Source organism: Zonotrichia albicollis, chromosome 12, assembly GCF_047830755.1.
Source record: "Zonotrichia albicollis isolate bZonAlb1 chromosome 12, bZonAlb1.hap1, whole genome shotgun sequence".
NCBI classification, from domain to species: domain Eukaryota; kingdom Metazoa; phylum Chordata; class Aves; order Passeriformes; family Passerellidae; genus Zonotrichia; species Zonotrichia albicollis.
This window is the reverse complement of record NC_133830.1, coordinates 21,163,452-21,187,110: the sequence shown is the minus strand read 5'-3', so window position 1 is coordinate 21,187,110 and position 23,659 is coordinate 21,163,452. Positions and strand designations below refer to the sequence as shown.

At 57.1% G+C, this 23,659-nt stretch overlaps 1 long non-coding RNA gene across 1 annotated transcript; it reads right to left on the bottom strand.

The window, feature by feature from the left end:
• Nucleotides 1-15,500: 15,500 nt before the first annotated feature.
• On the bottom strand, nucleotides 15,501-16,652 carry LOC141730669 (uncharacterized). Its single transcript, XR_012582285.1, has 3 exons — nucleotides 16,502-16,652; nucleotides 16,229-16,300; nucleotides 15,501-15,616 (listed from the first exon to the last, which is right to left on the bottom strand). It is a non-coding gene; the product is annotated as an uncharacterized LOC141730669 (long non-coding RNA).
• Nucleotides 16,653-23,659: the final 7,007 nt, after the last annotated feature.

The following is a 23,659-nucleotide window of genomic DNA, read 5'->3' as shown; positions in this document are numbered from 1 at the left end:
TCTGTGCTTTCACCTGTGCTTGGCATCACATGTGTTCCTGCAGTAGAGCCTGACACCGACCCACTGCTTCCTCCGGGGTGTGGCTCCTTCTGCACAGATTTTTGGTCCATCACTTGAAAAAGGGACATAGCTGGATCAGATGGTAACATTCCCCACTAGGGAGGTGATATCATCAGGAGGCAATGCTTATAAAAGTCAGTGTAAGGATTGGAAAAATGCTCATGCTGTTGGGGCTGGGCCAGAACACTCTCTCCTCCAATTAGCTGTGCCTCCTGATCTGCTCAGAGACAGGGAAATTACAGGGGATGTCAGGGTGTGCATAGCCCGTGGTACGGTTTGGCTGTGTGGCAGATGATGTCCAATGCCTTCCTGCAGAGGCTGGGGAGAAGCTGCAGCCAGGCCAGGCTGGCAAACAGCCCTGCAGGGTGTGGAAGCAGCAGTGGGGCAGCGAGGCTGCCATGGATCCCTTCCTGCTGTGCCGGGCACGGCGTGTCCAGATGGGCAGCCAAAGCCCCGGCTGCTGAGCCCCAGGTCAGGGCTCAGGGAATGCACCTTCTTTGTCCTGCCTGTGCCCCATTCTGTGTTTGTCTCAGGAATGCATTTGTGTCAAGAGATGTTTTGGCTGCACTATCATGGGTCTTTCAGTTTGGAGGACCTTAGAGAAAGTAGTTCCATTTCCCATGACTGGATGCCACAAAAGCACGGCTCAGCCTGTGGGGTCAGCAGGGACACACTACTCACCCCTGTGATGGGCCCTGGGTTGGTGCCAAGAATCCAGCCGAGCTGCTGCAGAAGTCCTCCCTGCAGACACATCTGTAACACATCAGCCACAGAAGCTTCTGCCATCTCTGCTCAGCTGCACGGGCACCACTGAGCCGCAGGAGCTGTGAGGGGATGGCGCAGGGCGAGGGCACACACGTGCATGGCTCTGTCCTGGCAACTGCAGCGATGGCCCCCTGGCCGAGCTTTGGGCTCTGAGCTGGCAGCTCTCCCAGGGGAAAGGTCTTGACCTACCCTCACCATCTCCCAGAGGCTCAGTCCTGGACGTGGTTTGGGAAGCCAGATCACCTTCACCAACAGGTTCAGCTGCAAAGAAAAACAGAACAGAACAGCTACCGTGACAATGTAGGAGATCCTCAGGCTGCAGGCAAGGCTCGCCCCTGGACACAGCCCTGGGCCTGGCCCCTGCCCGTTCTACTCTTCTCTGTGTCTGCCCAGAGCACACAGAAGGACACAGTGGCATTGCACATGGGAGGAGGATGGACAGCTAAATGCTCCTTCCTCCCATTGACAGAGATCCTCTGCGATCCCTCAGGGCTCCAGAAGGAGCAGCACAGGAATTCCAGATTCCTTCAATTGTGAGATTATGTTAAGGGAAATGGAGGCAAGTGAGCTCCTGTCACATGGACACTGATTATTGTCTCAGGAAAGGCACACTGAGAACTTGCCTCCAGCATCTTCCAGGAATTTCAAGCCATTTTCCAGCAGAGCATCCAAATAATCCATGTTACGATTCCAGTCTAGAACAGAGCACAGATCAGAACCATTTCCATGCTGTGCTGAGATCCCCTTCTGCATCTGGGAAATGGGCACTGCCAGGGGTTGGTTAAGGCTATGGGAGCCAGGTGTGAAGGGACAAGGCCAAAGGTGCACAGGGGCCTGGGGAGCTCTGGGAATGCTCCTGGCCACTCTGCACATGTCCTGGGCAATGTCCCTGGTAGGGAAGGTGGAGTAGCCCAGGGCCCTGGGGCTCTCTCCCTCACACACAGAGGAAATCCTCTCTAAAGCCCAGAGGGAAACTGCAGCAGGCAGTGCCGCAGCTATCCCTGCCTCCCTCTGTACCTCCTGCCCTCCTTCTGCTGGGACACTGCCCAGTCCTCAAGGGCACGTGGCCAGGCCCTGTCAGGACCCACGGGAGCCTTGCTCTCCCCCTCTGCCCTTTCCCCAGCATGGGCACCCCGTGCAGCCGCTCCCAGGTTTCGGGACGTGTTTCCCACGGAGGGGGCCCAGCAGGACAGCTCAGTACGCGAGTGCCCTGAGCCTGCTCGGGACAATTCCTCTGGGCTGTGCCCATCTTGTCCGGGCTGTGCCCACAGTGCCGAGCAGCAGGGAGGGCAGCTCAAGCCTCAGCAGGGCTCAGGCCCAGAGGCACAGCAATTACCTCCTGTGGCTGTGCCTGGCATCACCTCCCTTCCTGCAGCAGAGGCTGGCACAGAATGACTGCTGCCTGTGGGAAATGCCACCTTCAGCACAGCCTCTGCATCCACTTCTGGAGAAAGGAAAAGGAACGCTGCATCAGATGGGGCTGTTTCCCATCGTCAAGGGTGCAGCTCAGGAGGCAATGCTTCTCAAAGACATGGATAAGAATCAGGAAAAGGCCCAGGCCCTTAGGATTGGGCCAGAGCACTCCCTTGTGCAAACAACTGTGCGCTTTCTGATCTGCTGAGAGACAGGGAAATTGCAGGGGATGTCAGGGTGTGCATGGCCCGTGATGCTGTTCGGGCTCCCTTTCAGCTGATGCCCAGTACCTTCCTGCAGAGGCTGGGGAGAAGCTGCAGCCAGGCCAGGCTGGCAAACAGCCCTGCAGGGCGTGGAAGCAGCAGCGGGGCAGCGAGGCTGCCATGGATCCCTTCCTGCTGTGCCGGGCTTGGCATGTCCAGATGTGCAGCCAAAGCCCCCGGCTGCTGAGCCCCAGGTGAAGGCTGAGGGAAATGCACCCACCTTGTCCTCCCTGAAGCTCTTCCTTCAGCAGTTGCCACATGACTTCAAATGGCTTCTGGAATTTCTTGTCTGTTGTGTGTTTGGGCTTTCCTGTTGTAGAATCTTGACAGAAAGTAGTTCCATTTCCCATGAATGCATGCCACAAAAGCAGGGCTCAGTCTGTGGGGCCAGCTGGGACACACTACTCACCCCTGCGATGGGAGGTGGTTCGGTTCTCACTGTCCAGCCCAGGAGTCGGTGAAGTTGTCCCCGCAGTCACATCTGTAACTGAACAGCCACAGAAGCTTCTGTCACCTGGTTTTTGCAAGCTTGTCAATGATTACGCCTTGGTGGGACCGTGAGAACGCACCTGCGGAACTCTCAGTGGGCTTCACAATTTCAAACCTCCAGGTTAAGGGAGAAGCCATCCCAGTATCCCAGTCTGGAAGCAAACCAAGATGAGAACTGTTTCCTTTTGTGCCAAGGCTGGCTCTGGCCCTGGGTTCGCCAGAGGGCTCCCGCTCGGGGCTGCTCCTGTGCCTTGGGCCTCTGCGCACTCAGGGCCAGCTCCGGAGCAGCTGCAGCGGGAGGGACATTGGTGCACAAGTCCCCTTTCCCCGGGGCTGTGAACGAGCTCCAGAGGCACCTCCAGCTTTGGCTGCTGCCGGGCTGTGCAGGGCAGACCCTGGGCACGAGCTGCTGCCACACAGCCCTGCCAAGGGCGGAGCCTGGCACAGCAATTACCTTCTGTGCCTGTGCCTGTGTCTGGCATCTCCTCCTTTCCTGTGGCAGGGGCTGGCAACGAAGAGCGACTGCTTCCTTCAGGAAATGCTGCTTTCCACAGAACCTCTATGTGCATCTCTTGAGAAAGGAAGGGAAGACAGCTGCATCAGAGGGGGCTGTTTGCTATTTGGGTGCTGGCATCTACAGGAGGCAGTATTTGTTAAAGACCTGGAACACGGCCAGGTTTTTGGGGTTGGGTCAGATCACTCCCTGCTGCAAACCACCTCATTTTCCTAATCTGAGGACCAGTATATTGTGGGGAGTTTCAGGGTCTGTTGTTGTTTATTCTGCCTGTCAGCTGATACCCAATGCCTTCCAGCAGAGGCTGGGGAGAAGCTGCAGCCAGGCCAGGCTGGGAAACAGCCCTGCAGGGCGTGGAAGCAGCAGCGGGGCAGTGAGGCTGCCATGGATCCCTTCCCGCTGTGCCAGGCACGGCGTGTCCAGATGTGCAGCCAAAGCCCCGGCTGCTGAGCCCCAGGACAAGGCTGAGGGAAATGCTCTCACCATTCCCGTTGTGCAGTTCCTCTACAATTTGTTTCCAGACGTTGTTTGAGTCAAGTGATTTCTTCTTGCCTCTAGGTTTGTTCTTCCTTCTCGGAGGACCTTAAGAGAAAGTAGTTCCATTTCCCATGACTGGATGGCACAAAAGCAGGGCTCAGTCTGTGGGGTCAGCAGGGACACACTACTCACCCCTGCGATGGGCGCTGGGCTTGCGTTCAGGAAGCAGAAAAGGAGCAGCAAAAGTCCTCCCTGCAGAAGCACCTGTAACTCAACAGACAGAGAAGTTTCTGTCACCTGGTCCTGCCAGGTTGTCAATGATTAATCCTTGGTGGGACAGTGAGAACATACCTGCAGGAGGCTGCAAGGGCTTCAAAACTTTATCCAGCCAATCTAATGGCGAAGCCTTCCTAGCAACCTCATCTAGAACAGAGCACAGAGGACAACATTTTTCAGGGTGTGCTGGGATCCCCTTCTGCATCTGGGAAATGGGCATTCCAAGGGGATCGGATAAGGTCATGGGAGGCAGACGTGAATAGACATGGCCAAAGTTGCATAGGGGACGTGGGAGCTCTGGGCAGCCTCCTGGTCACTCTCTACGCAGTTAGCAGGTTCTGTGCAACATCTGTGGAAGGGGCAACGGGAGTAGCCCAGGGCCCTGGGGCTCTCTCCCTCACACACAGGGGGAAATCCTCCTTAAAGCCCAGAGGGAAACTGCAGCAGGCAGGGCCACAGTTATCCCTGCCTGCCTCTGTCTCTCCTGCCCTCCTTTTGCTGGGACACTGCCCAGTCCTCAAGGGCACGTGGCCAGGCCCTGTCAGGACCCACGGGAGCCTTGCTCTCCCCCTCTGCCCTTTCCCCACCATGGGCACCCCGTGCAGCCGCTCCCAGGTTTCGGGACGTGTCTCCCACGGAGGGGGTCCAGCAGGACAGCTCAGTACGCGAGTGCCCTGAGCCTTCTCGGGACAATTCCTCTGGGCTGTGCCCGTCTTTTCCGGGCTGTGCCCACAGTGCCAAGCAGCAGAGAAGGCAGCTCAAGCTTCAGCAGGGCTCAGGCCCAGAGGCACAGCAATTACCTCCTGTGGCTGTGCCTGGCATCGCCTCCCTTCCTGCAGCAGAGGCTGGCACAGAATCTCTGCTTCCTCCAGGGAACTCAACTTTCAGCACAGGCTCTCCTTTCATTTCTGAAGAATGGAAAAGAGACTGCTGGATCAGATGGAAACATTCCTCATTGAGAATGGGGAAGATGACAGCTTCAGGCGGCAATAGTTGCAAAAGGCATGGATAAGGATCAGAAAACACCCTGGATTTTGGGACTGTCCAAGACTGGTCCCTTGCCCAAACAGCCCCTACACCTGATGTGCCAGGAGACAGGGAAATTGCGGGGGATCTCAGGGCGTGCAGGGCCTCTGGTGTATCGTGGGTTCCCTGCTAGGCTAATTTGCCCCCGAGCAGGCAGCACGGGCTGGATACCTCTGTCCTTCATGGGGACAGAGTGTCCGAGTACCCAGGCCACGTTTAGCCGCTGGCTACCTTTGCAAGCCCAGTGGATATCAGCTCTTTAGCGGTTATCAGCTCTCTTATGGTTTTAGGTATTTGCTTGCTAAGGCGCCTTGCAGGGTAGCTGGGAAGCAGATGTTGCGAGAGAGGAGGAGAAACGTCCTGGCGTTCCACAGCAAGGGTTTTCTTGAGGGGTCTGTGAAGGGTTCTAGAGATGGCTCTCCTCCAGAATGGTCTAAAACAGCTCTATATATGGGTTATAAGGGGATCCATACTTGTACAATAGTAGGGGTTAAGGGGAAGTGACCTATGGGGCTACAGAGAGATATGCTGGGGTCTGAAAGGCGGAAGGCAGGGGCTTCTTTTGCTACTTCATCATGACTTGGCAATTCCTGTCTTAAAGCCTCAGCCCTCCATGGAGCCCTAGCATGCTCGGAGCCTGCTACAGTGGTGCAGTTTGGGCTGCCTGTCAGCTCATGCCCAATGCCTTCCTGCAGAGGCTGGGGAGAAGCTGCAGCCAGGCCAGGCTGGGAAACAGCCCTGCAGGGTGTGGAAGCAGCAGCGGGGCAGCGAGGCTGCCATGGATCCCTTCCTGCTGTGCCAGGCACAGCGTGTCCAGATGTGCAGCCAAAGCCCCCGGCTGCTGAGCACCAGGACAAGGCTGAGGGAAATGCTCTCACCGTTCTCTTTGTGCAGGTCCTCCACCATTTGTTTCCAGATGTCGTTTGATTTAAGCGATTTCTTCTCACCCCTAGGTTTGTTCTTCCCCCTTGGAGGACCTTAAGAGAAAGTAGTTTCATTTCCCATGACTGGAGTGCACAAAAGCAGGGCTCAGCATGTGGGGTCAGCAGGGACACACTACTCACCCCTGCGATGGGCGCTGGGCTTGCGTTCAGGAAGCAGAAAAGGAGCAGCAAAAGTCCTCCCTGCAGAAGCACCTGTAACTCAACAGACAGAGAAGTTTCTGTCACCTGGTCCTGCCAGGTTTTCAATGGTTACTCCTTGGTGGGACCGACAGAACATACCTGCAGGAGGCTGCAACGGCTTCAAAACTTTCTGCAGCAAAGCTAATGGAGAATCCTCCCCAGCAACATCATCTAGAACAGAGCACAGATTAGCACATTTTCCATGGTTTGCAGGGATCCCCTTCTGCCTTTGGGAAATGAGCACTGCAAGGGGGTCAGATAAGGCCATGGAAGCCAGGTGTGAATGGACATGGCCAAAGCTGCACAGGGGCCTGAGGAGCTCTGGGCAGGCTCCCGAACACCCGAAAACTCTCTAGCCTCTTTCCCTGCATTCTGTACGTCACTGGAGAGCAAAGAGTGGCTGCCCAGGGCCCTGGGGCTCTCTCCCTCACACACAGGGGGGAAATCCTCCCTAAAGGTCAGAGGGAAACTGCAGCAGGCAGTGCCACAGCTATCCCTGGCTCCCTCTGTCTCTCCTGCCCTCCTTCTGCTGGGACACTGCCCAGTCCTCAAGGGCACGTGGCCAGGCCCTGTCAGGACCCACGGGAGCCTTGCTCTCTCCCTCTGCCCTTTCCCCACCATGGGCACCCCGTGCAGCCGCTCCCAGGTTTCGGGACGTGTCTTCCATGGAGGGAGCCCAGCAGGACAGCTCAGTACGCGAGTGCCCTGAGCCTGCTCGGGACAATTCCTCTGGGCTGTGCCCGTCTTGTCCGGGCTGTGCCCGCAGTGCCAAGCAGCAGAGAGGGCAGCCCAAGCCTCAGCAGGGCTCAGGCCCAGAGGCACAGCAATTACCTCCTGTGGCTGTGCCTGGCATCTCCTCCCTTCCTGCAGCAGAGGCTGGCACAGAATCGCTGCTTCCTCCAGGGAACTCAGCTTTCAGGACAGGCTCTCCTTTCGTTTCTGAAGAATGGAAAAGAGACTGCTGGATCAGATGGAAGCATTCCTCATTGGGATTGGGAAGATGACAGCTTCAGGTGGCAATAGTTGCAAAAGGCATGGATAAGGATCAGAAAACACCCTGGATTTTAGGACTGTCCCAGACTGGTCCCTTCCCCAAACAGCCCCTACACCTGATGTGCCCGGAAACAGGGAAATTGCGGGGGATCTCAGGGTGTACATTGCCCATGGTGCGATTTGGGCTCTCTGGTAGATGATGCCCAATGCCGTCCTGCAGAGGCTGGGGAGAAGCTGCAGCCAGGCCAGGCTGGGAAATGGCCTTGCAGGGCGTGGAAGCAGCAGCAGGGCAGTGAGGCTGCCATGGATCCCTTCCTGCTGTGCCGGGCACGGCGTGTCCAGATGTGCAGCCAGTGCCCCCAGCTGCTGAGCCCCAGGACAAGGCTGAGGGAATGAACCCATCTTGACTTCTCTGAAGTATTCCCTTCAGCCTTTGCTTCATGTTTTTCGATGATTGCAGGGATGTCTTGTCTGTTGTGTGTTTGCTCTTGCCTGTCGGGGGTCCTTGGAGTGCAATATTTCCATTTCCCATGAATGGATCCTAGAGAAGCAGGGCTCAGCCTGTGGGGTCAGCAGGGACACACTACTCACCCTTGCGATGGGAGCCTGGCTTTGGTGGAGGAACCAGCAAAGGAACAGGAAAAGTCTTCCCTGCAGGCACACCTGTACACATCAGCCACAGAAGCTTCTGCCATCTCTGCTCAGGTGCATGGGCACCACTGAGCCGCAGGAGCGGTGAGGGGATCGCCCAGGGCACGGGCACACACGTGCATAGCTCTGTCCTGGCACCTGCAGCGATGCCCCCCTGTCCGAACTTTGGGCTCAGAGCTGGCAGCTCTCCCAGGGGAAAGGCCTTGACCTACCCTCACCATCTCCCAGAGGCTCAATCCTTAATGTCGGTTGGGAAGCCAGATCACCTTCCGCAAGAGGTTCAGCTGCAAAGAAAGACAGGACAGAACAGCACCCGTGGCACTGTAGGAGATCCTCAGGCTGCAGGCAAGGCTCAGCCCCGGGGCACAGCCCTGGGCCTGGCCCCTGCCCGTTCTACTCTTCTCTGTGGCTGCACAGAGCACACAGAAGGACACAGTGGCATTGCACATGGGAGAAGGATGCACAGCTAAATGCTCCTTCCTCCCACTGAGAGCGATCCTATAGAGGATCACTCACGGCTCCAGAAAGGAGCAGGGCAAGAATTCCAGATTCCTTCAGCCATGAGATTATGTTAAGGGAAATGGAAGGCGAGTGAGCTCTTGTCACATGGACACTGATTATTGTCTCAGGAAAGGCACACTGAGAACTTGCCTCCAGCATCTTCCAGGAATTTCCACCCACTTTCCAGCTGGTCATCCAAATAATCCATGTTACGATTCCAGTCTAGAAGGGAGCACAGATCAGAACCATTTCCGTGTTGTGTTGGGATCCCCTTCTGCCTCTGGGAATTGGGCACTGCCAGGGGGTTGGTTAAGGTTATGGGAGCCAGATGTGAATGGACAAGGCCAAACTTCACAGGGGCCTGGGGAGCTCTGGGCTGGCTCCTGGTCACTCTGCACCCTCTTTGCAGACCCTGTGACAGATCCCTGGAGAGGAAACTGGGGTTGCCCAGGGCCCTGGGGGCTCTCTCCCTCCCCCAGAGGAAACCCTCCCTAAAGGCCTGGGGAAAACCATCCCCAGTGCTTCCCGGGGAGCCGGGAGCGCTTTCCCAGGAAAGGGGAGCCAGGCTGCCGGCTCACCTGCTCGCCGCACTTGCAGCGGAGCAGCCTGGGCAGCCCTGGCAGGCAGGGCCACGGCCAGGAGGAGCAGGAGGAAGAGGCGCAGAGCAAGGGCCATGGTGCCTTGCCCTCTGCCAGTCCCTCAGCTCTTGCTGCCACCGCTGTCCTGACACCGCTGTCCCAATGTCAGCACCACTGCTGCCGCTGCTGCTGCTGCTGCCGCAACAGTTGTGCTCAAGCACTGACTGCTCGCTCCTTGTGCTGCTGTGCAACCACGGGGTCTGGCACCTCTGTGACCTCAGAGCCTGCTGTGACCTCAGCCTGCTGTGACCCCTGAGCCTGCTGTGACCTGAGCCTGCTGTGACCTCAGAGCCTGCTGTGACCCCTGAGCCTGCTGTGACCTCATGGCCTCAGCTGTACCCCCAGAGTGTGCCCCCATCTGTAGAAATGGCCTGGCCTGATTGTAAATGTTTTGCTTCATCAAAGGGCCATTGCTCAGCAAAACTTTTTTTTGTTTCCTGCTTCCATTGCTGGTCGGTCAGGCTGTGTCTCTGAAGATGCTCTTGATTGTTGCAGTTTGAATTTATTTTATTGATTCCTGTTTAATTGGTTCATGGTTCACCCGTGGGTTTTTCCCTCCCTCAAAGCTGTCCCTCATGCCATTCCCCGCCCCTTGTTCCAGCTCTTTCCTTGCCTGTCACGGCACCCCAGCCCCTTGGTTCCCGAAGGAACCTTTGGGCCAATCTCTGACTGCAGCAGCCCTTTGGAACTCCCCTATTCCGGAGGCCCCGTGGGCCCATGTGAGCCATCCTCTCCACCCTCCTACCGCAATGGGCCCCAGACACTGGACTAATCCCCTCACTGCTCCCCTGAGGATTCCGTATTGGTCAGCTGTTTGTATGCACCCCCTGACTTGTATCTGTATAAACCCCCTTACACAATAAATCTAGGGGCTTTTTATCCCATTTTTTTCACCTGGAATAAACTCTTCCTTGTGGAACCTCAGAGGGCCTCCTCCTTTCTCATCTGCCTGGTCCCTGTCGTGGCTGGTGTCTGGCACAGTAGAGCAAGTGGCTCTAAAGGTTCTGCCTCTGGTAAATCCCTATCCTGAGGCAGTTCCCTACTCCTGCGGTGGTGCCGGAGTTCTAAGAGTTGGCCCGGGTTCCGACAGTCTCTTCACTAATCCCCCGAATGTCCCTTCTTCATGGCCTGCTCTGGTGCCCTGCCATGTCCCACATCAGAGTGGGATTCACATACTGCAGCCCAGAGTTAGGTTTGTGACACAGTGAAATGGGTGTGGTCAGCAGGATTGCTGGAGATAAATCCATACAGAACTAAAGAAAATGTGTGCACCAAGCCAGGGCTTGAATAGGCACAGGAATTTTGGAAAGATGAGGACAAGGCAGCAGAGAACAATGTAAAAATCAGGTGAAAAAAAAAAGGAGTTATTTGTGCACATTTGGAGATTTATTTTTCTTGGGTGCAAAGCAAAATCAAAAGGTCCTAAATGCCCAAAAGGTTGGGAATGTGGAATGTCCTCCATAGCAGAGTGTCAGACTTCTGGATCCTTAAAACAATTTTATGGTGGTGGAACAGTGCAAGCTTGAGCTGGTGCCTCTGGGGAACCCTAAACAAAGAATCCCTGGCCTTTCATACCCTCCCAGGTGAAGTGTGACAGTGTGGGGTATTGCAGCTGTGTCCGAGTGACCGGGCGCTGGCTGGCACCACAGGTCCCCAGACCCTCTGCTGAGCCATCCCTCTCCTACAGTCAGGTTTTGTCTGTCACGTTTGGCTTTTTTCTCTGATGCACTAGCAGGACCACAAGAGCACGTGGTGCTGAGCATGTAAAAATGCCTGTTCTGGCTGGAGCATTGCTGTTGCGTGACAGCCTGCAGGCAGAGCGGGCAGCTGGAGGGATGATGACTCGTGTTCCCGGTGCCAGCCGTGCTGCATACACGAGAGCTGCTGGGTGTTGGTGCTCGCTGGGACCCGGCCTGGCCCGGCACCACGGGGAGTTACAAAGCATCTTCAAGGAATCCCTGTGGCATTGTGTGTTTTATACGGGTTTTATTGTAAAGTTGGTTCTTTTTGGAAATTAAGATTTTGGTTTGACCCTCAGTTCCCCCCATGTTCTCCCTCATAAAATTTTTTTCTTCCCGCCAGTTACCTGTCCATCACTGTAACCAGCCCCCTTTCATTTCGAGAAATTTCTGTGTCAATCTTGCCTTACTTAACACATGATTTGTCCCCTGACGCTTCTCCCTCCCCTGTGCCATTGGTATTGGTTCGGTTGTGTCCCTCGCTCCTCCCCTGGGCCTCGTTCATTGGTCCCTTGTGTCCCCTCGTGTCACGCCCTTCGCCTTTATAAGTGCCTCCCCAAAAGTTTTTCTGTGATACCGTTACTGGCCCTGGCTGGGTCAGTAAAGCGCCTCGGCATTCCTACGTGTGTCCAGTCCTTCCTTCCTTCGCCTCAGTGCTTGGCAGTGCTGCTCTCGCCTGCGTCACTACGCCGCAGACGGAGCCAGAGCTCGGGGTCCTGGCAGCAAACCTGGGAGGGATTCGGGGTCTCCACGGGTCACTCCGGGAGCGGCTAGCCGGCACCTGTCAGCTGCTGTGGCCGCGGGACGAGACTGCAAATCCCCAGGCATTAAACCACACGATTTAGCCTGGGATTTTAAGTTGTTTTGCAGTAAATCTTGTAAAAGGCCTGAGGAAGTCTCCTATGAATTGTCTACCTGTCAAGCCCAGTCCCGGCCCCGAACGCCCCTCAGCGTTGTCAGGGCAGTGGCAGGAGCCGGCAGCTCGCCCAGAGCGAGCCCCTGCCGCCCGGGATGGCCACAGGAGAGGCGGGCGGGCAGCGCCAGGGCCCTGCGCGGGGCTCCCCAGGCTCCTGTGGCATCGTTCCGTCCCCTCGGGCGCCGAGCGGAGCCCGGAGCCGGCGCTCTGCCTGCGGGGCTGTGTGTGCCCGTTCCCGAAGGAGGCAGGGCCGGGGCTGTGGCGCCGCCTGCCCGGCGCTCAGCGCCGCCCGTGCCGTGCCCGTGCAGCGCGACCCGGCGGGGCGGCTCCGGCTCGGCCCGTCGCCAGCGCCGTCCCGGCACGACGGCCGCCCCTGGGCCGCGGCAGCCCCGAGCCGGACGGGCCTCGGGAGGGAGCGCGGGAGGGCCTCGAGCCCTGCGGGCCTCAGCAGAGACTCCCGCCCCACTGCGGGCAGCAGGAGGGGGGCAAAGTGCCCGGACACTTACGAGAGCCCACAGCCCTCTCCACATGTGAAATGAGAGCCCAAAACCCCGTCAGAGACCCCAGCAGATACCCCAGCGCCCTGCACACCTTGGGAGAGATCCCAAACTCCCTCTGTGCCTCAGACAAAATTCCAAATCCCTTGCATGACTTGAAGTGGACCCCAGCGCTCTCCGTGCCTCAGAGGGAGCCTAAAATATCCCTGTGTGTCTCACAAGGCACCCCAGCCCCTCGTGCGCCTTATGAGGGCCTCCAAAGCCCCCAGGTGCCTTACAGGGACGGCCAGGGCAGCTACGGCGAGTGTTTTGAGCAGGAAGCGGAGTGTGGCTGCAGCTGGGCTGTTGTGCCTCTGTTCATCAGCCCCATCGGGCCCCGAGGCCACACAGACCTTCCCTTCCCTCCCCTTTTGGGCCCTCATCCAGAGGAGCGGACCCTGTGCAGCACCCTGCATTGGTGATGGCCCATCAATTAGGTTCTATCAAGTGTGTGTTAATTAGGGAGGAGCTTTGTTTTGCCTGCTGGAATTGCTGGTCAGGCTGTGTCCCTGGAGATGCTTTTGTTGGCTTCCCTCTTTTCCTGGGCTTGCCACTGGAGGAGGTGCAGGCCCAGATGATGCCAGGGAAGGAAAGGTGCCCTCAGCCCAGGGACGCTCAGCATGGGCTGCCCCAGCCCTGGGGACCCCGCCGCTGGTCACAGCAGCCCCTGCCTGGCTCCTGCCTGCCCACACCGTGGGCATCCACGGCTGCTCCTGGGCACGGAGCTGAGCCTGTGCTGCTGCCGGCTGGGCTTTGCTGCTGCTGCCACCCGGACACTGGGGTGACAGTTGCATCTCTTTATTGCAATAGAAGAAGGGGCCGTCACCTACCTGGGGGGGGATGGGGGGGTGTGAAAAATGTGTACTTTATGATTGGCTTTTCACAAATATTAAAATGTATCTTATAGGTTTTGTGTTAGAATGTAATGCTGTATTAATTCTTTTAAGTAGTGTGTTAAATATAGTTTTAGCTTATAAAAAATGTTAAAATTGAAGCTACGCTATGTAAGATACTTTTTTTTAAAGAAAGGACTCACAGCAAGATAGCAGCCACAGGACACATAAATCTGTCAGAGGAAAAGAATTCATTGCCCTCTAATAAGAAGAAACAAACTTCTTCCCGCCTCAAAGGCACTGTTAGGATTCAGAGGAAGAAGTTGATGATGAGTGGACAGAATCCTGTATTTGAATGGAATTTATGCCTCATGTATGAAGTGTATGAATATGCAACAAGGTATTGTTTTTAAGGGTTAATCCTCTGATAACAGGTGTCCCCTTTTGAGCTTGTGCTGCCCAGAGAAAAGGACCCAGACCTCTGTAACTCTTTGTTTCTATTGTCACATATTGTCCTAATTCAAATTGTGCAAATTATCATTACTCTAATTGTATGACTATGTATATAACCATTTTATTAAACTTCAAAATTTTAAAAACAAGTGATTGCCGTTTCCACAGGAGTGTAACCTACAGGGTTGTTTAGAGGGCAGGGCCAGGGGGCTCCGGGGCAGAGGAAGGGACATGTTGGTCTCAGGAGGGGCTGGAGGGTGCTGGGCTGCTGCTGGGGTCTATAGAAGAAGTCGGGAATGGGCTGGGACGGGACAGAGGAAGATCGAAAAGGGGATGAGGGCAGCTCAGGGATACGAATGGGGAGAAGAGGTGGCAGTGGGATCTACACTGGGAGAATTGCAGGTTTCTTCTTCTTAGTCTGTTCCGGGGTCCTCTTCTCAGAACGCCTGACAGGGCTGCCCAGGCCCTGCGGGTGTGAGGTGCTGCCGCCTTTAAACTGCTGTCCAGAGGTGGATCTGTGGAGAGAGGAGGTGGCTGAGGCCCCAGCTGCCAGTGGCACACAGGGAGCCTCCTGCACAGCAGGGCCCAGAGCTGGCAAGGCTCCCCAGCACGGCTGGAGCTGCTGGCACAGCTTGGCCCAGCTGCACAGCTGCCCCTCACGGCCCCGGCGAGCAGGCCACGGCTCTGGGCGGGCTCGCTGGGCAGGAGCAGGCCCCAGAGTGCCTCTGCCTTTCAAGGGCAATCTCGTCCCTGCTCTTTCTCCTCCCCACCGTGCTTTGCCTCTGCCCTGTGCCCCTGGGGCTGCTCTGGGCCAGGCAGCCTCAGTGGGAGCCAGCAGTGGCTGCAGCCCCAGCGGGCCCGCCAGGACAAGGCCCAGCAATGAGGAAGCCAATGAAAGCTCTGGGCAGCAGCAGAACCCTCAGCATTGTTCTTTGGACAATCATGGACTGGCCACACCTACACTGCAGCCTCACTGGAAATGTTTCCTGTCTGCAGTAGACTTTCAAAAGAAGCTGTTTGAGGGGGAGAGCAACAAAACACTCACCTGTTTCTCTTCCAGGAATACCAGATTCCAAAGCAGCACAACATGAAGACAAGCTCCAAAAGAAGTAGGCCTGCCAGTAACCCCAGCCAGCAGCCTGTTCCCTGACAGAAACCCCCTCCAGGGCCCTTCTGGGAATCAGGAACATGTACTGTGGTTCCAGCTGCACCTGTGGGAGCAATGGGGAGTGTCAGCCCGTGCTGTGCTGCACTGCTGAGCTGGCAGCAGGGTGGATGTGGGCAGGACGTTCTCCGTTTCCCCCAGAGCTGGGGCCTGCAGGCACCTTGCCGCCCCTTGGCACAGGCTGTGCCACCCAACAAAGCCCAGCAGGTCGGGAGGAGAGCCTGGGGGCAGCGCAGCTGCTTGGGCAGTGGCTGCTTGGAGGGACACGGGCCAAAGCCATCCCTGAGCAGCCACAGCCAGCCCTGGCCCTCCCTGCCCCGTGACAGCTCCCCCAGCCCCAGGGCACAGAGTCAGGCCCTGTCAGGAGCCTGTGCAGCCCCTGCCCAGTCGGGAGCCAAGGCTGGCTCTGGCCCTGGGCTCGCGGCAGGGCTCCCGCTCGGGGCTGCTCCTGTGCCTTGGGCCTCTGGGCACTCAGGGCCAGCTCCAGAGCAGCTGCAGCGGGAGGGACGTTGGTGCACGAGTCCCCTATCCCTGGGGCTGTGAACGAGCTCCAGAGGCACCTCCAGCTTTGGCTGCTGCTGGGCTGTGCAAGGGCAGGCCCTGGGGGAAGAGCTGCTGCCACAGAGCCCTGCCAAGGGCTGAGCCCTGCTGAGCCTGGCACAGCAATTACCTTCTGTGCTTTCACCTGTGCTTGGCATCACATTTGTTCCTGCAGTAGAGCCTGACATTGACCCACTGCTTCCTCCGGGGTGTGGCTCCTTCTGCACAGATTTTTGGTCCATCGCTTGAAAAAGAAAGAGACACTGCTGGATCAGATGGCAACATTCCCCATTGGGGAGGTGACATCTTCAGGAGGCAATGCCTGTAAATGTCAGTGTAAGGATTGGGAAAATGCCCATGCTGTTGGGGCTGGGCCAGAACACTCTCTCCTCCAAATAGGTGTGCATCCTCATTTGCTCAGAGACTGGCAAGCTGCAGGGGATCTCAGGCCCGTGGTGCGATTTGGGCTGCCTGTCAGCTGATGCCCAATGCCTTCCTGCAGAGGCTAGGGAGAAGCTGCAGCCAGGCCAGGCTGGCAAACAGCCCTGCAGGGCATGGAAGCAGCAGCGGGGCAGCGAGGCTGCCATGGATCCCTTCCGGCTGTGCCGGGCACAGCGTATCCGGAAGTGTAGCCAAAGCCCCCGGCTGCTGAGCCCCAGGACAGGGCTCAGGGAATGCACCTACCTTCTCCTGCCTGTGCCCCATTCTGTGTTTGTCTCAGGAATTCATTTAAGTCAAGAGACGTTGTGCCTGCACTATCATGAGTCTTTCCTTTTGTTCCATGTTCCCGTTCCCATAAATGGATGCCACAAAAGCACGGCTCAGCCTGTGGGGCCAGCAGGGACACACTACTCACCCTTGCGATGGGCGCTGGGTTGGTGCCAAGAATCCAGCCGATCTGCTGCAGAAGTCCTCCCTGCAGACACATCTGTAACACATCAGCCACAGAAGCTTCTGCCATCTCTGCTCAGCTGAACGGGCACCACTGAGCCGTAGGAGCTGTGAGGGGATGGCACAGGGCGAGGGCACACACGTGCATGGCTCTGTCCTGGCACCTGCAGCGATGCCCCCCTGGCCGAGCTTTGGGCTCAGAGCTGGCAGCTCTCCCAGGGGAAAGGCCTTGACCTACCCTCACCATATCCCAGAGGCTCAGTCCTGGATGTGGTTTGCGAAGCCAGATTTCTGTCAGCAGCTGGTTCAGCTGCAAGGAAAGGTAGAACAGAACAGCTCCCGTGGCACTGTAGGAGATCCTCAGGCTGCAGGCAAGGCTCACCCCTGGACACAGCCCTGGGCCTGGCCCCTGCCCGTTCTACTCTTCTCTGTGACTGCACAGAGCACACGGAAGGACACAGTGGCATTGGACATGGGAGGAGGATGCACAGCTAAATGCTCCTTCCTCCCACTGAGAGCAATCCTGTCTGATCACTCAGGGCTCCAGAAAGGAGCAGGGCAAGAATTCCAGATTCCTTCAACCATGAGATTATGTTAAGGGAAATGGAAGGCGAGTGAGCTCCTGTCACATGGACACTGATTATTGTCTCAGGAAAGGCACACTGAGAACTTGCCTCCAGCATCTTCCAGGAATTTCAAGCCATTTTCCAGCAGGGCTTCCAAATAATCCATGTTACGATTCCAGTCTAGAACAGAGCACAGATCAGAACCATTTCCGTGTTGTGCTGAGATCCCCTCCTGCCTCTGGGAAATGGGCACTGCCAGGGGTTGGTTAAGGCTATGGGAGCCAGGTGTGAATGGACAAGGCCAAAGGTGCACAGGGGCCTGGGGAGCTCTGGGCTGGCTCCTGGCCACTCTGCACAGGTCCTGGGCAATGTCCCTGGTGGGGCAGCTGGAGCAGCCCAAGGCCCTCGGGCTCTCTCCCTCACATACAGGGAGGAAATCCTCTCTAAAGCCCAGAGGGAAAACTGCAGCAGGCAGTGCCACAGCTATCCCTGCTTCCCTCTGTCTCTCCTGCCCTCCTTCTGCTGGGACACTGCCCAGTCCTCAAGGGCACGTGGCCAGGCCCTGTCGGGACCCACGGGAGCCTTGCTCTCCCCCTCTGCCCTTTCCCCAGCATGGGCACCCCGTGCAGCCGCTCCCAGGTTTCGGGACGTGTCTCCCACGGAGGGAGCCCAGCAGGACAGCTCAGTACGCGAGTGCCCTGAGCCTGCTCAGGACAATTCCTCTGGGCTGTGCCCGTCTTTTCCGGGCTGTGCCCGCAGTGCCAAGCAGCAGAGAGGGCAGCTCAAGCCTCAGCAGGGCTCAGGCCCAGAGGCACAGCAATTACCTCCTGTGGCTGTGCCTGGCATCGCCTCCCTTCCTGCAGCAGAGGCTGGCACAGAATCTCTGCTTCCTGTGGGAAACGCCGCCTTCAGCACAGCCTCTGCATCCACTTCTGGAGAAAGGAAAAGGAACGCTGCATCAGATGGGGCTGTTTCCCATCGTCAAGGGTGCAGCTCAGGAGGCAATGCTTCTCAAAGACATGGATAAGAATCAGGAAAAGGCCCAGGCCCTTAGGATTGGGCCAGAGCACTCCCTTGTGCAAACAACTGTGCGCTTTCTGATCTGCTGAGAGACAGGGAAATTGCAGGGGATGTCAGGGTGTGCATAGCCCGTGGTGCAGTTTGGGCTCCCTTTCAGCTGATGCCCAATACCTTCCTGCAGAGGCTGGGGAGAAGCTGCAGCCAGGCCAGGCTGGGAAACAGCCCTGCAGAGCGTGGAAGCAGCAGCGGGGCAGCGAGGCTGCCATGGATCCCTTCCTGCTGTGCCGGGCTTGGCATGTCCAGATGTGCAGCCAAAGCCCCCGGCTGCTGAGCCCCAGGACAAGGCTGAGGGAATGCACCCACCTTGTCCTCCCTGAAGCTCTTCCTTCAGCACTTGCCACATGACTTCAAATGGCTTCTGGAATTTCTTGTCTGTCGTGTGCTTGGGCTTTAGTGTTTGAGGAACTTGACAAAAAGTAGTTCCATTTCCCATGACTGGATGGCACAAAAGCAGGGCTCAGCCTGTGGGGCCAGCTGGGACACACTACTCACCCCTGCGATGGGAGCTGGTTTGGTGCTCACTATCCAGCCCAGGAGTTGGTGAAGTTGTCCCTGCAGTCACATCTGTAACTGAACAGCCACAGAAGCTTCTGTCAACTGGTTCTTGCCAGGTTGTCAATGATTAATCCTTGGTGGGACCGTGAGAACGCACCTGCAGAACCCTCAGTGGGCTTCACAATTTCAAACCTCCAGGTTAATGGAGAATCCTTCCCAGTATCCCAGTCTGGAAGCAAACCAAGATGAGAACTGTTTCCTTTTGTGCCAAGGCTGGCTCTGGCCCTGGGCTCGCGGCAGGGCTTCCGCTCGGGGCTGCTCCTGTGCCTTGGCCCTCTGGGCACTCAGGGCCAGCTCCGGAGCAGCTGCAGCGGGAGGGACATTGGTGCACAAGTCCCCTTTCCCCGGGGCTGTGAACGAGCTCCAGAGGCACCTCCAGCTTTGGCTGCTGCTGGGCTGCGCAGGGCAGGCCCTGGGCATGAGCTGCTGCCACACAGCCCTGCCAAGGGCTGAGCCTGGCACAGCAATTACCTTCTGTGCCTGTGCCTGTGTCTGACATCTCCTCCTTTCCTGTGGCAAGGGCTGGCAACGAAGAGCGACTGCTTCCTTCAGGAAATGCTGCTTTCCACAGAACCTCTATGTGCATCTCTTGAGAAAGGAAGGGAGACAGTTGCATAAGAGGGAGTTGTTCGCTATTTGGGTGCTGGCATTTACAGGAGGCAATATTTGTTAAAGACCAGGAAAAGGGCCGGGTTATTGGGGTTGGGTCAGATCATTCCCTGCTGCAAACAACCTCCTTTTCCTAATCTGGAGACCAGGATATTGTGGGGAATTTCAGGGTCTGTTGCAGTTTGGGCTGCCTGTCAGCTGATGCCCAATGCCTTCCTGCAGAGGCTGGGGAGAAGCTGAAGCCTGGCCAGGATGGGAAACAGTCCTGCACGGCGTGGAAGCAGCAGCAGGGCAGCGAGGCTGCCATGGATCCCCTCCTGCTGTGCCAGGCACAGCGTTTCCAGATGTGCAGCCAAAGCCCCCGGCTGCTGAGCCCCAGGACAAGGCTGAGGGAAATGCTCTCACCATTCCCTTTGTGCAATTCCTCCACTATTTGTGTCAAGACGTTGTTTGACTTAAGCGATTTCTTCTTGCCACTAGGTTTGTTCTTCCCTCTCAGAGGACCTTAAGAGAAAGTAGTTCCATTTCCCATGACTGGATGGCAAAAAAGCAGGGATCAACCTGTGGGGTCAGCAAGGACACACTACTCACCCCTGTGATGGACGCTGGGCTTGCGTGCAAGAAGCAGAAAAGGAGCAGCAGAAGTCTTCCCTGCAGAAGCACCTGTAACTCAACAGACAGAGATGTTTCTGTCACCTGGTCCTGCCAGGTTGTCAGTGATTGGTGGGACAGTGAGAACATACCTGCAGGAGGCTCCAAGGGCTTCAAAGCTTTAATCAGCCAATCTAATGGCGAAGCCTTCCCAGCAACCTCATCTAGAATAGAGCATAGATGAGAACATTTTCGAGGGCGTGCTGGGATCCCCGTCTGCCTCTGGGAGACACGCTCCACAAGGGGCTTGTGTAAGGCCATGGAAGCCAGGTGTGAATGGACATGGCCAAAGCTGCACAGGGGCCTGGGGAGCTCTGGGAACGCTCCTGGACGCTCTACACCCTCTTTCCCTGCCCTCTGCAACGCCAATGGAGAGGAAGCAGGGGCAGCCCAGGGCCCTGGGGGTTTCCCCTCACACACAGAGGAAATCCTCCCTAAAGCCCTGGGGAAAACTGCAGCAGGCAGTGCCACAGCTATCCCTGCCTCCATCTGTCCCTCCTGCCCTCCTTCTGCTGGGACACTGCCCAGTCCTCAAGGGCACGTGGCCAGGTCCTGTCAGGACCCACGGGAGCCTTGCTCTCCCCCTCTGCCCTTTCCCCACCATGGGCACCCCGTGCAGCCGCTCCCAGGTTTCGGGACGTGTCTCCCATGGAGGGAGCCCAGCAGGACAGCTCAGTACGCGAGTGCCCTGAGCCTGCTCGGGACAATTCCTCTGGGCTGTGCCCGTCTTGTCCGGGCTGTGCCCGCAGTGCCAAGCAGCAGAGAGGGCAGCTCAAGCCTCAGCAGGGCTCAGGCCCAGAGGCACAGCAATTACCTCCTGTGGCTGTGCCTGGCATCGCCTCCCTTCCTGCAGCAGAGGCTGGCACAGAATCGCTGCTTCCTCCAGGGAACTCAGCTTTCAGCACAGGTTCTCCTTTCATTTCTGAAGAATGGAAGAGAGACCGCTGGATCAGATGGAAACATTCCTCATTGGGAATGGGGAAGATGACAGCTTCAGGCAGCAATAGTTGCAAAAGGCATGGATAAGGATCAGAAAACAACCTGGGTTTTGGCACTGTCCCAGACTGGTCCCTTCTCCAACCAGCCCCTCCACCTTATGTGCCCGGAGACAGGGAAATTGCGGGGGATCTTAGGGCGTGCAGGGCCTCTGGTGTATCGTGGGTTCCCTGCTGGGCTAATTTGCCCCCGAGCAGGCAGCACGGGCTGGATACCTCTGTCCTTCATGGGGACAGAGTGTCCGAGTACCCAGGCCACGCTCAGCCGCTGGCAACCTTAGCAAGCCCAGTGGATATCAGGTCTTTAGCGATTATCACCTCTCTTATGGTTTTAGGTATTTGCTTGCTAAGGCGCCTTGCAGGCTAGCCGGGAAGCAGATGTTGCGAGAGAGGAGGAGAAACGTCCTGGCGTTCCACAGCGAGGGTTTTCTTGAGGGGTCTGTGAAGGGTTCTAGAGATGGCTCTCCTCCAGAATGGTCTAAAACAGCTCTATATATGGGTTATAAGGGGATCCATACTTGTACAATAGTAGGGGTTAAGGGGAAGTGACCTATGGGGCTACAGAGAGATATGCTGGGGTCCGAAAGCCGGAAGGCAGGGGCTTGTATTACCACTTCATCATGACTTGGCAATTCCTATCTTTAAGCCTCGGCCCTCCATGGGGCCCTAGCATGCTCGGAGCCTGCTACAGTGGTGCAGTTTGGGCTGCCTGTCAGCTGATGCCCAGTGCCTTCCTGCAGAGGTTGGGGAGAAGCTGAAGCCTGGCCAGGCTGGGAAACAGTCCTGCACAGCGTGGAAGCAGCAGCGGGGCAGCGAGGCTGCCATGGATCCCTTCCTGCTGTGCCAGGCACAGCGTGTCCAGATGTGCAGCCAAAGCCCCCGGCTGCTGAGCACCAGGACAAGGCTGAGGGAAATGCTCTCACCATTCCCTTTGTGCAATTCCTCCACTATTTGTTTCAAGACGTTGTTTGACTCAAGTGATTTCTTCTCGCCTCTAGGTTTGTTGTTCCCTCTCGGAGGACCTTAACAGAAAGTAGTTCCATTTCCCATGACGGGATGGCAAAAAAGCAGGGCTCAGTCTGTGGGGTCAGCAAGGACACACTACTCACCCCTGCGATGGGCGCTGGGCTTGCGTGCAGGAAGCAGAAAAGGAGCAGCAAAAGTCTTCGCTGCAGAAGCACCTGTAACTGAACAGACAGAGAAGTTTTTGTCACCTGGTCCGGCCAGGTTGTCAATGATTAATCCTTGGTGGGACAGTGAGAACATACCTGCAGGAGGCTCCAAGGCCTGCAAAGCTTTAATCAGCCAATCTAATGGCGAAGCCTTCCCAGCAACCTCATCTAGAATAGAGCAGAGATGAGAACATTTTCGAGGGCGTGCTGGGATCCCCGTCTGCCTCTGGGAGACACGCTCCACAAGGGGCTTGTGTAAGGCCATGGAAGCCAGGTGTGAATGGACATGGCCAAAGCTGCACAGGGGCCTGGGGAGCTCTGGGAACGCTCCTGGACGCTCTACACCCTCTTTCCCTGCCCTCTGCAACGCCAATGGAGAGGAAACAGGGGCAGCCCAGGGCCCTGGGGGTTCCCACTCACACACAGAGGAAATCCTCCCTAAAGCCCTGGGGAAAACTGCAGCAGGCAGTGCCACAGCTATCCCTGCCTCCATCTGTCCCTCCTGCCCTCCTTCTGCTGGGACACTGCCCAGTCCTCAAGGGCACGTGGCCAGGCCCTGTCAGGACCCACGGGAGCCTTGCTCTCCCCCTCTGCCCTTTCCCCACCATGGGCACCCCGTGCAGCCGCTCCCAGGTTTCGGGACGTGTCTCCCACGGAGGGAGCCCAGCAGGACAGCTCAGTACGCGAGTGCCCTGAGCCTGCTCGGGACAATTCCTCTGGGCTGTGCCCGTCTTGTCCGGGCTGTGCCCGCAGTGCCAAGCAGCAGAGAGGGCAGCTCAAGCCTCAGCAGGGCTCAGGCCCAGAGGCACAGCAATTACCTCCTGTGGCTGTGCCTGGCATCGCCTCCCTTCCTGCAGCAGAGGCTGGCACAGAATCGCTGCTTCCTCCAGGGAACTCAGCTTTCAGCACAGGCTCTCCTTTCATTTCTGAAGAATGGAAGAGAGACTGCTGGATCAGATGGAAGCATTCCTCATTGGGAATGGGAAGATGACAGCTTCAGGTGGCAATAGTTGCAAAAGGCATGGATTAGGATCAGAAAACACCCTGGATTTTAGGACTGTCCCAGACTGGTCCCTTCCCCAAACAGCCCCTCCACCTTATGTGCCCGGAAACAGGGAAATTGCGGGGGACCTCAGGGTGTACATTGCCCATGGTGCGATTTGGGCACTCTGGTAGATGATGCCCAATGCCGTCCTGCAGAGGCTGGGGAGAAGCTGCAGCCAGGCCAGGCTGGGAAATGGCCTTGCAGGGCGTGGAAGCAGCAGCAGGGCAGTGAGGCTGCCATGGATCCCTTCCTGCTGTGCCGGGCACGGCGTGTCCAGATGTGCAGCCAGTGCCCCCAGCTGCTGAGCCCCAGGACAAGGCTGAGGGAATGAACCCATCTTGACTTCTCTGAAGTATTCCCTTCAGCCTTTGCTTCATGTTTTTCGATGATTGCAGGGATGTCTTGTCTGTTGTGTGTTTGCTCTTGCCTGTCGGGGGTCCTTGGAGTGCAATATTTCCATTTCCCATGAATGGATCCTAGAGAAGCAGGGCTCAGCCTGTGGGGTCAGCAGGGACACACTACTCACCCTTGCGATGGGAGCCTGGCTTTGGTGGAGGAACCAGCAAAGGAACAGGAAAAGTCTTCCCTGCAGGCACACCTGTAACACATCAGCCACAGAAGCTTCTGCCATCTCTGCTCAGGTGCATGGGCACCACTGAGCCGCAGGAGCGGTGAGGGGATCGCCCAGGGCACGGGCACACACGTGCATAGCTCTGTCCTGGC